The 11,768-nt window shown below is 45.4% G+C and overlaps 1 long non-coding RNA gene across 1 annotated transcript; it reads left to right on the top strand.

Moving 5' to 3' along the window:
• The first annotated feature begins 8,641 nt into the window (after positions 1 to 8,641).
• LOC120976160 (uncharacterized) lies at positions 8,642 to 9,876 on the top strand. Its single transcript, XR_005771422.2, has 2 exons — positions 8,642 to 8,740; positions 9,541 to 9,876. It is a non-coding gene; the product is annotated as an uncharacterized lncRNA (long non-coding RNA).
• Positions 9,877 to 11,768: the final 1,892 nt, after the last annotated feature.

Raw genomic sequence — 11,768 nt, forward strand, 5'->3', positions numbered from 1 at the left:
ACCCAAATAATTTACTAGATTCAATAATCTAGTTCACATCGCCATGTGATTAACACCCAAGAGTTTACTAGAGTCAATAATCTAGTTCACATCACCATGTGATTAACACTCAATGAGTTCTAGGGTTTGATCGTGTTATGTTTACGAGAGAGGTTTTAGTCAACGGGTCTGCAACATTCAGATCTGTGTGTTCTTCGCAAATCTCTATTTCATATTGTAGATGTTGCAACTATGCTCCATTTGGAGCTATTCCAAATGGTTGCTCTTCTGTACGTATCCGGTTTGCTACTTAGAGTCATCCAGATAGGTGTTAAAGCTTGCATCGACGTAACCCTTTACGCCGAACTCTTCATCACCTCCATAATCGAGAAACATTTCCTTATTCCTAAGGACAATTTTGACCGCTGTCCAATGATCCACTCCTGGATCACTCTTATACCCCCTTACCAGACACGTGGCAAGGCACATGGCAGTACACAGCATGGCATATCGTATAGAGCCTATGGCTAAGGCATAGGGGACGACTTTCGTCCTTTCTCTTTCTTCTGTCGTGGTTGAGCTTCAAGTCTTAACTTCACACCTTACAACTCAGGAAAGGACTCATTCTTTGACTAATCCATCTTGAACTCCTTCAAGATCATGTCAAGGTATGTGCTCTGTGAAAGTCTTATCAGGCGTCTTGATCTATCTCTATAGATCTTGATACCCAACATGTAAGCAGTTTTACACATGTCTTCCTTTGAAAAACTCCATTCAAACAACCCTTTATGCTTTCTAGAAATTCTACATCATTTCCGATCAACAATATGTCATCCACATATACTTATCAGAAATGTTGCAGTGCTCCCACTCACTTTCTTGTAAATACAAGTTTCTTGCAAACTTTGTATAAACCCAAATGCTTTGATCACCTCATCAAAGCGTATGTTCCAACTCCGAAATGCTTGCTCCGGTCCATAGAAGGATCGCTGGAGTTTTCATACCTTTTAGCATCCTTAGGATCGACAAAACCTTCTGGTCGTATCACATACAGCCTTTCCTCACGGAAACCGTCAAGGAAACTTTGTTTTGACATCCATCTGCCACATTTCATAAATGAAAATGCAGCAACTGCTAACATAATTTTAACAGACTTTAGCATCGCTATGATTGAGAAAGTCTCATCACAGTCAACTCCTTGAACTTGTCGGAAACTTCTTTGAGACAAGTCGAGCTTCATAAATGGTGACATTACCATCAGCGTCTGTCTTCTTCTCAAAGATCCATTTATTCTCAATGGCTTGCCAATCATCGGGCAAGTCCACCAAAGTCCATACTTTGTTCTCATACGTGGATCCTATCTCGGATTTCACGGCTTCCAGCCATTAGTTGGAATCCGGGCCCATCCTCGCTTCTCCATAGCTCATTGGTTCATCGTTGTCCAACAACATGACCTTGAAGACAGGGTTACCACTCAGAAGTTGTACACACCCTTGTCGACCTACGAGGTTCGATAGTAACTTGATCTGAAGCTCCATGATCATTATCATTAGCTTTCTCTTCAACTAAGGTAGGTGCTACAGAAACATCTTTCTGTGTTGCGCTACTCTCTAGTTGAAGTACAGGTTCAACAACCTCATCAAGTTCTATCTTCCTCCCACTCAATTCTTTCGAGAGAAACTCTTTCTCGAGAAAGGACCTATTCCTAGCGATAAACAATTTGCCCTCAGATCTGAGATAGATGGTATACCCAATCGTCTTGTTTGGGTATTCTATGAAGACACAATTTTTCGCTTTGGGTTCGAGCTTTTCTGGCCGAAGCCTATCGACATAAGCATCGTAGCCCCAAACTTAAGAAACAACAACTTAGGTTTCTTGCCAAACCATAGTTCATACGGTGTCGTCTCCACGGACTTAGATGGTGCCCTATTTAAAGTGAATGTAATTGTCTCTAATGCATAACCCCAAAATGATAGCGGTAGATCGGTAAGAGACATCATAGATCGCTCCATATCCAATAGGGTGCGATTACGACGTTCGGACACACCATTACGCTATGGTGTTCCAGGTGGCATCAACTGTGAAACAATTCCACCTTGTCTTTAGTAATTGCCAAACTCATAACTCAGATACTCTCCCCTTGATCAGATTGTAGGAACTTGATCTTCTTGTTATGATGATTCTCAACTTCACTCTGAAATTGCTTGAACTTTTCAAACGTTTCAGACTTATGCTTCATTAACTAAATATACCCATATCTACTAATTTCATTGGTGAAGGTGAGAAAATAATGATATCCACCGCGTGCGTCGGCACTCATCGGACCGCACCCATCAGCATGTGTGATTTCCAACAAGTCACTTGCCCGTTACATTGTTCCAGAAAACGGGGTTTTAGTCATCTTGCCTATGAGGCATGGTTCGCATGTGTCAGGTGATTCAAAATCAAGTGACTCCAAAAGTCCATTAGCATGGAGGTTCTTCATGCGCTTTACACCAATATGACCTAAGCGGCAGTGCCACAAGAAAGTGGTACTATCATTATCAACTCTACATCTTTTGCCATCAATGTTATGAACATGTGTATCACTACGACCGAGATTCAATAAACCATTCACATTGGGCGCATGACCATAGAAGGTGTTATTCATGTAAACAGAATAACCATTATTCTCTGACTTAAATAAATAACCGTATTGCAATAAACATGATCCAATCATGTTCATGCTCAACACAGACATCAATGCAAACAACATTTATCTAGGTTCAACACTAATCCCGTAGGTAGAGGGAACGTGCGATGGTGATCCCATCAACCTTGGAACCACTTCCAACACACATCGTCACCTCGCCCTTACCTAGTCTCCATTTATTCCGTAGCTTTTGTTTCGAGTTACCAATATTAGCAACTGAATCAGTATCTAATACCCATGTGCTACTAGGAGTACTAGTAAGGTACACATCAATAACACATATATCAAATATACTTTTGTTGAAGTTGCCAGCCTTCTTATCCACCAAGTATTTGAGGCAGTTCCGCTATCAGTGACCATTCCCCTAATATAAGCACTTCGTCTCGGGTTTGGGCTCTTGGGTTTCTTCACTGGAGCGGCAACTGGCTTACCATTCCTGAAGTTTCCCTTCTTGCCCTTGCCCTTCCTGAAATCAGTGGTCTTGTTAACCATCAACACTTGATGCTCCTTCTTGATTTCTACCTTCATGGCCTTAAGCACAACGAACAGCTCCGGGATCATCTTCCCTTGCATGTTATAGTTCATCACAAAACTCTAGTAGCTTGGTGACAATGACTGGAGAACTTTGTCAATCACTCTCTTATCTGGATGATTAACTCCCACTTAATTCAAGTGAGTGAAGTACCCAGACATTCAGAGCACAAGCTCATTGGTTGAGCTATTCTCCTCCATCTTGTAGGCAAAGATCTTGTCAGAGGTCTCAAACCTCTCAACACGGGCATGAGCCTAAAATACCAATTTCAGCTCTTGGAACATCTCATATGTTCCATGGCGTTCAAAACGCCTTTGGAGCCCAGACTCTCAGCCGTAAAGCATGGCGCACTAAACTATCAGGTAGTCATCAAGACATGTCTGCCAGATGTTCACAACATCCACAGACGACGCCAGAGGGGTTGGCACACCGAGCGGTGCATCAAGGACAGAAGCCTTCGTGTAGCAGTGAGGACAATCCAGAGACTACGGCCCTAGTCCGCACAATTGCTTACAATATCTTTCAACTTAGTCTTTCTCTAGGAACGTATTAAAACAAGGAGCTAAAGCGTGAGCTATTAATCCACAACATAATTTGCAAAGACAATTTAGACTATGTTCATGATAATTAAGTTCATTCAATCAAATTATTTAATGAACTCCCACTCAGATAAACATCCCTCTAGTCATCTAAGTGATACATGATTCGAATCGACTAGGCCGTGTTCGATCATCACGTGAGACAGACTAGTCATCAACGCTGAACATCTCCATGTTGATCGCATCTACTATACGACTCATGTTCGACCTTTCGGTCTCTTGTGTTCCGAGGCCATGTTTGTACATGCTAGGCTCGTCAAGTCAACCTAAGTGTTTCGCATGTGTAACTCTGGCTAACACACGTTGTATGCAAAAATTAGAATCTATCACACCCGATCATCACGTGGTGCTTTGAAACAATGAACCTTCGCAACGGTGCAAACTTAGGGGGAACACTTTTCTTGAAATTTTAGTGAGGGGTCATCTTATTTTATGCTACCGTCGTTCTAAGAAAATAAGATGTAAACATGACAAACATCACATGCAAATCATAAAGTGACATGATATGGCTAATATCATCTTGCGCCTTTGATCTCCATCTTCGAGGCGCGGCATGATCACCTTCATCACCAGCATGACACCATGATCTCCATCATCGTGTCTTCAAGAAGTTGGCTCGCCAACTATTACTTCTACTACTATGGCTAACGGTTAGCAATAAAGTAAAGTAATTACATGGCATTTTCATTGACACGCAGGGCATACAATAAATTAAGACAACTCCTATGGCTCCTGCCGGTTGTCATACTCATCGACATGCAAGTCGTGATTCCTATTACAAGAACATGATCAATCTCATACATCACATATATAATTCATCACATCCTTTTGGCCATATCACATCACATAGCATACCCTGCAAAAACAAGTTAGACGTCCTCTAATTGTTGTTGCATGTTTTACATGGCTTCTATGGGTTTCTAGCAAGAACGTTTCTTACCTACGCAAAAGCCACAACGGTGATATGCCAATTGCTATTTACCCTTCATAAGGACCCTCTTCATCGAATCCGATCCGACTAAAGTGGGAGAGACAGACACCCGCTAGCCACCTTATGCATCAAGTGCATGTCAGTCGGTGGAACCAGTCTCACGTAAGCGTACGTGTAAGGTCGGTCTGGGCCGCTTCATCCCACAATGCCGCCGAATCAAGATAAGGCTAGTAACAGCAAGCAAATTGACCAAATCATCGCCCACAACTACTTTGTGTTCTACTTGTGCATAGAATCTATGCATAGACCTAGCTCATGATGCCACTGTTGGGGAACGTAGTAATAATTCAAAAAAATTGTACGTGTCACCAAGATCAATCTAGGAGATGCTAGAAACGAGTGAGAGGGAGTGCATCTTCATACCCTTGAAGATCGCTAAGCGGAAGCATTACAAGAACGCGGTTGATGGAGTCGTACTCGCGGCGATTCAAATCGCGGAAGATCCGATCGAAGTGCCAAACGGACGACACCTCCAGGTTCAACACACGTACAACCCGGGGACGTCTCCTCCTTCTTGATCCAGCAAGGGGAGAGGAGAAGTTGAGGGAGACCTCCGGCAGCACGACGGCGTGGTGGTGGAGCTTGCGGTTCTCTTGCAGGGCTTCACCAAGCACTACGAAGGAGGAGGAGGTGTTGGAGGAGGGAGGGGCTGCGCCAGGGGAAGGGGTTGCGGCTGACCTCTCTCTCCCTCACTATATATAGGGGGAAGGGGGAAGGAGTAGGCCCTCTAGGGTTTCCCTAGGGGAGGGGCGGCGGCCATAGGGGAAACCCTAGATGGGTTTGAGCACCCCCACCCCTAGGAAACACTATATGATTCCGTTCGACCTTTCGGTCTCCAGTGTTCTGAGGCCATGTCTGTACATGCTGGGCTCGTCAAGTTTAACCCGAGTATTCCGCACGTGCAAAACTGTCTTGCACCCATTGTATGTGAACGTAGAGCTTATCACACCTGATCATCACGTGGTGTCTCGGCACGATGAACTGTCACAACGGCGCATACTCAGGGAGAACACTTATACCTTGAAATTTTAGTGAGGGATCATCTTATAATGCTACCGCCGTACTTAGAAAAATAAGATGCGTAAAAGATAAACATCACATGCAATCTAAATATGTGACATGATATGGCCATCATCATCTTGTGCCTTTGATCTCCATCTCCAAAGCACCGTCATGATTTCCGTCGTCACCGGCTTGACACCTTGATCACCGTCGTAGTGTCGTTGTTGTCTCACCAATATTGCTTCTACAACTATCTCTAACGCATAGTGATAAAGTAAAGCAATTACATGACGATTGCATTTCATACAATAAAGCGACAACCATAAGGCTCCTGCCAGTTGCCGATAACTTTTACAAAACATGATCATCTCATACAATAACGTATATCACATCATGTCTTGACCATATCACATCACAACATGCCCTGCAAAAACAAGTTAGACGTCCTCTACTTTGTTGTTGCAAGTTTTACATGGCTGCTACGGGCTTCTAGTAAGAACCGTTCTTACCTACGCATCAAAACCACAACGATCTTTCGTCAAGTTTGTTGTTTTAACCTTCAACAAGGACCAGCCGTAGTCAAATTTGTTTCAACTAAAGTTGGAGAAACAGACACTCGCCATCCACCTTTATGCAAAACAAGTTGCATGTCTATCGGTGGAACCGGTCTCATGAACGTGGTCATGTAAGGTTGGTCTGGGCCACTTCATCCAACAATACCGCCAAATCAAAATAAGACATTGGTGGTAAGCAGTATGACTATGATCGCCCACAACTCTTTGTGTTCTACTCGTGCATATCATCTACGCATAGACCTGGCTCGGATGCCACTGTTGGGGAACGTAGAATGCAATTTCAAAAAAAAATCCTACGATCACGCAAGATCTATCTAGGAGGTGCATAGTAACGAGAGGGGGAGAGTGTGTCCACGTACCCTCATAGACCGAAAGCGGAAGTGTTAGCTTAACGCGGTTGATGTAGTCAAACGTCTTCGTGATACAACCGATCAAGCACCGAACGTACGGCACCTCCGAGTTCTGCACACGTTTAGCTCGATGAGGTCCCTCGAACTCTTGATCAAAGCAAAGTGTCAAGGGAGAGTTTCGTCAGCACGACGGCGTGGTGACGGTGATGTGATCCGCGTAGGGTTTCGCCTAAGCACTACGACAATATGGCCGGAGGAGTAAACTGTGGAGGGGGGCACCGCACACGGCTAAGAGAACAACTGATGTGCTTTGGGGTGCCCCCCGCCCCTGTATATAAAGGAGGAGAGGGAGGAGGCCAGCCAAGGGGCACGCCATGGGGGGGGAACCGACTAGGACTCCGAGTCCAAATCGCCCCCCTTTCTTTCTTTCGAAGGGGGGAAAGGGAAGGTGAGGGAGAGGGAGAAGGAAAGGGGGGCCACGCCCCATTCCCCTTGTCCAATTCGGACAGCCCATGGGGGCGCCACCACTTGCGGGCTCCCCTCTCTCTCCCCTATGGCCCATGTAGGCCCATTACTTTCCCCGGGGGGTTCCGGTAACCCCTCGGTACTCCAATAAATATTTGAAACGTCCCGAAACCATTCCGGTGTCCGAATACTCTCGTCCAATATATCAATCTTTACTTCTCGACCATTTCGAGACTCCTCGTCATGTCCGTGATCTCATCCGGGACTCCGAACAATCTTCGGTCACCAAAACACATAACTCATAATACAAATCGTCATCGAACGTTAAGCGTGCACACCCTACGGGTTTGAGAACTATGTAGACATGACCGAGACACATCTCCGATCAATAACCAACATTGGAACCTGGATGCTCATATTGGTTCATACATATTCTATGAAGATCTTTATCGGTCAAACCGCAATGACAACATACGTCATTCCCTTTGTCATCGGTATGTTACTTGCCCGAGATTTGATCGTCGGTATCTTCATACCTAGTTCAATCTTGTTACAGGCAAGTCTCTTTACTCGTTCCGCAATGCATCATCCCACAACTAACTCATTAGTCACATTGCTTGCAAGGCTTATCGTGATGTGCATTACCGAGAGGGCCCAGAGATACCTCTCCGATACTTGGAGTGACAAATCCTAATCTCGATCTATGCCAACCCAACAAACACCTTCGGAGACACCTATAGAGCATCTTTATAATCACCCAGTTACGTTGTGACATTTGATAGCACACAAGGTGTTCCTCTGGTATTCGGGAGTTGCATAATCTCATAGTTAAAGGAATATGTATAAGTCATGAAGAAAGAAATAGCAATAAAACTTAATGATCATTATGGTAAGCTAACGGATGGGTCTTGTCCATCACATCATTCTCCTAATGATGTGATCCCGTTCATCAAATGACAACACATGTCTATGGTTAGGAAACTTAACCATCTTTGATTAAGGCATACTAGGGACACTTTATTTTGTCTATGTATTCACACATGTATCAAGTTTCCGGTTAATACAATTCTAGCATCAATAATAAATATTTGTCATGATATAAGGAAATATAAAATAACAACTTTATTATTGCCTCTAGGGCATATTTCCTTCACTCCAATCATTGCGCTTGTCGTGATGTGGGCTATCATTGCGTTGGCATTTGATGCGACGATTGCGATGGATGCGCTTGGAACAGCGAGATAGCGCATGCGTTTTCTAGCGTTTACGGGAATACATAAATGCATATCCTATTTGTTGCAGGGGAATAAATGCATACTTTTTTTTGCATTTCCAGGGGAATAAATGCATACCTTTATTTTGTAGGGAATAAATGCATACCATTGATGGCATATGCTACTAGCTGGATATATGTTGCCCTCAATCGTCTAGTCTAGATCACAATCACAACACAGAACCAAGAGCGACCACCTGTGTTGGATGACCATGGCAAAGTATGCACATATGTCTTTCATCATTATGGTCCTTGTTCTACGCGCCAGCTTCAAAGCCCAAGGTATGAAACGCACCTCTGGTCACTAAATTTAAGTACACTGGACAAAATAGTTACAGAAAGCGACTCGTTTGGCGACCTCAGCACCTGGGCTCCCGCCGTCGATCTCGTCGGGTCCCCTCACTTCCGTCGCCCTCGTCGGCGTCGTGAGGTGAGGGGCCCCAGATCCATGGGTGGGCTGTGTATACAGCGTAGTTTGGTGGTTCTGTAGCTAGGCTTTTGCTGTCGGGGTGGGCTCCTCGGCATTGCGCTTGGCTCCGGCCGGGCGGCGAGGGAGTCGGAGACGCCCGCGAATTGGTGTGCTTCGGGTGCTGCATTGTCTCGTCGGCCTCGTCCATGGTGGCGGCTTCAGGTCAGCTGCTTGTGTGTGCTCCAAATCGAGCGCTTGATCTGGTTGGGCGCTCGCCGGCTTCATCCTTGGCTCTTGCTCGGGAGGAGCTCGGGGCGGGCTCCGTCGTCGGTTGCGGCCACAGCTCAGAAGCGTTTTCGCGGGGACGGCGCTTGGTGGGAGGCTGCGTCTCGTCGGCGTTTTGTTTTTGCGGGGCTCGATCCACCTCGAGCCCGTCTTCTGGGACGGGATCGATGGGCCATCGGCGTGGATTCCAAAATTTGCACAATACTGAAAGTTCACTTACACGATACTGAAACAAATATAACAATCATCCATTGCATGATGATATATTTAGTGAATATGCTCTCACATGAAACAAAATGAAAATTTTATTGTCTATCTTTTTTATGGATGATCTCATAGAACGTTAGTAAAGTTTTTTTGTAATCATAAATAAATACTTGATATGCAGGACAACTAGGACCGACGGACACACACAACATCACCGAGTACATCCCATTGGAGTTCACAAAGACTTTTTTCCAGACCCACGGAATACATCCCTCCGATACATCGATTGCGTTTAAAAGGTGTAGGCCGTGCCCCTGCTGCCCAAAGGATCCCAAGAAACCATGTATTGAAGCACCAAGCTGTTGCTATCAGATAAACTGCAATGATCCTGGGCAACCACTTGGTACTTGTACTGAACGCGCGTTCTCCTGTAATTGTGACAATAGTTGCAAGTGATCAAGTGTTTCCCTTAAAAAAACTGTTTTTGTTTTCCCGCAAAAAAAACTGTTTTTAGTTAGCTATGAAGAAGCAAGATGGATTACATTGACCCAAAACCAGTCAAGCAGATCAGATAGTGTAGCAACCAAAACAAACAGATTTTAACGGCGACTCCGCTCTCTCCAAGCTCTGAATCCGGCGACTCCGCTCCCCCGCGGGCCTCATGTTTGTTGGGTAGTGGTTAGATTCGCCGGATCTGCTGCATAGTTCGTTTTTGGCTATAGTCTAGGTTAGATTGGGTTTGACTGACCGTCATGGCTTCTCCCACGGATATGGCGGTGGCCGTCAATAAGGGTGCCTCGGATCTATCCCTCATGCTTTGGTCTTCGGAACAGTGGGTGATAGATCTGGGGGCTATGGTCTGCTCGCGGGTCATGTGTGGCCGACAAGAACTTGGTGGTAGGGCTTGGTCGGCGAGGCGGCGACACAGTTCGAACTTTTGTCCTTTGTCCATCGGGCCTGTCTCCGTCTTAGCGGTGTCTCCTCCAACACAGCTCGAGGGCATGGGAGGATGCTTAGGGGTGAATTGTCCGATGTTGGCTCCCTCGGATAGCGGCAACGCGGGCGACCCCTGGGACATGGTGGCCTCGTATAAGGGTTTGTGGAAGACGGTGAGCAGATCTGATCCCCTCTTTCGACGGCATCGAGCGAAGTCGGTGGATCTACAATTCGACGAGCATGGGGATGTTCCCCGACCAACGTGCTATGGAGGTTCAGGGTTGTCGTTCTATGGCGGGCAGCTCAATCGATTCACAACGCTGCTTCAACTATGGTGCTTCGGCGGATCTGGTTTGTGGGGTTGCTCGCTTTTCCTATCGCTGGCGGTGCTTCAGTGACGACTGTGGTCGGCAACAAGCAAAGATGATGATGGATGCAAGGGTCTCTTAGGACTGAGTTTTTTACTTTGTTTCTTTGGAGCTCTTTTGTGCAATTGTACGGGGACACCTGCGTTCCTTGGTCCTTTTTATGAATTTTGTGTGTACATGCTGTGTATGCTATTTGCAATAAACACGTAGTTATTCCTAAAAAAACATGTCAAGCTTACTCCAAATTTAAATATGGTAAAAATATAGATTGGAATAAAGTTGAGAATTGACAACAATTCATAAGAAAAGGTGTTATTTGAACGTCGGTTGTAAAGAAAGATTACTCTGGATGGTATGTTTCACTCTTCTGTACTATCTCTTTTTGAATGTTGGGATTGTAAAAGAGTTATGGGGATAGAAAATTTCAACTCATGGGGATGCCGATAACCGAACATGGGCTCAAATATGCAATTTCACAAGAATCACAAAAAATAAAAACATTTTTGCTAGAACTCATCTAGATGAGATATAATTTGGTCTCATTCACATTTTATAGCCATTGGATGTGATGCTATAAGATGCGTGTGTGCTGACGTGGGTTGTATCTGTTCTTGTTTTCCAGGTGAATGAGACCAAATTTTGTCTCATCTAGATGAGTTCTAGGTACTCCCCTCTTTTACAATCCCAACATTCAAAAAGAGATAGTACAGAAGAGTGAAAAGCACATGATTCATGAGAAATAGGATATTAGAGCATCTACAGCCGGACCTCTCAAACCCGCCTCATACACCCGGGCGGGCCGCCCAGACACTGTTCGGTCACATTTTTTTTACCCGGACGGCTCCTTAAACGGGCATCAAACACCCGGACTGACCGACACCCCCCATATCCAGCCCAAATATGGGGCAGATATGGGGGCGCCCGGGCACACCCGCCACGTCGTTCTGACACCGAGGTCCCAGGTGGAAACACCGGGAAACCCGGCGGTCCGACGAATGCCGCGTCCGTTGCCGCGATGTGAACGTCAGGTGGCGCCACTACGGCTCGCCGCCCAAGACCAAATTCAGCTATTTAAGTCGGCCAGCGTCCCGCAACCCTAACCCAT

Source organism: Aegilops tauschii, chromosome 3 (genome assembly GCF_002575655.3).
Source record: "Aegilops tauschii subsp. strangulata cultivar AL8/78 chromosome 3, Aet v6.0, whole genome shotgun sequence".
NCBI lineage: Eukaryota > Viridiplantae > Streptophyta > Magnoliopsida > Poales > Poaceae > Aegilops > Aegilops tauschii.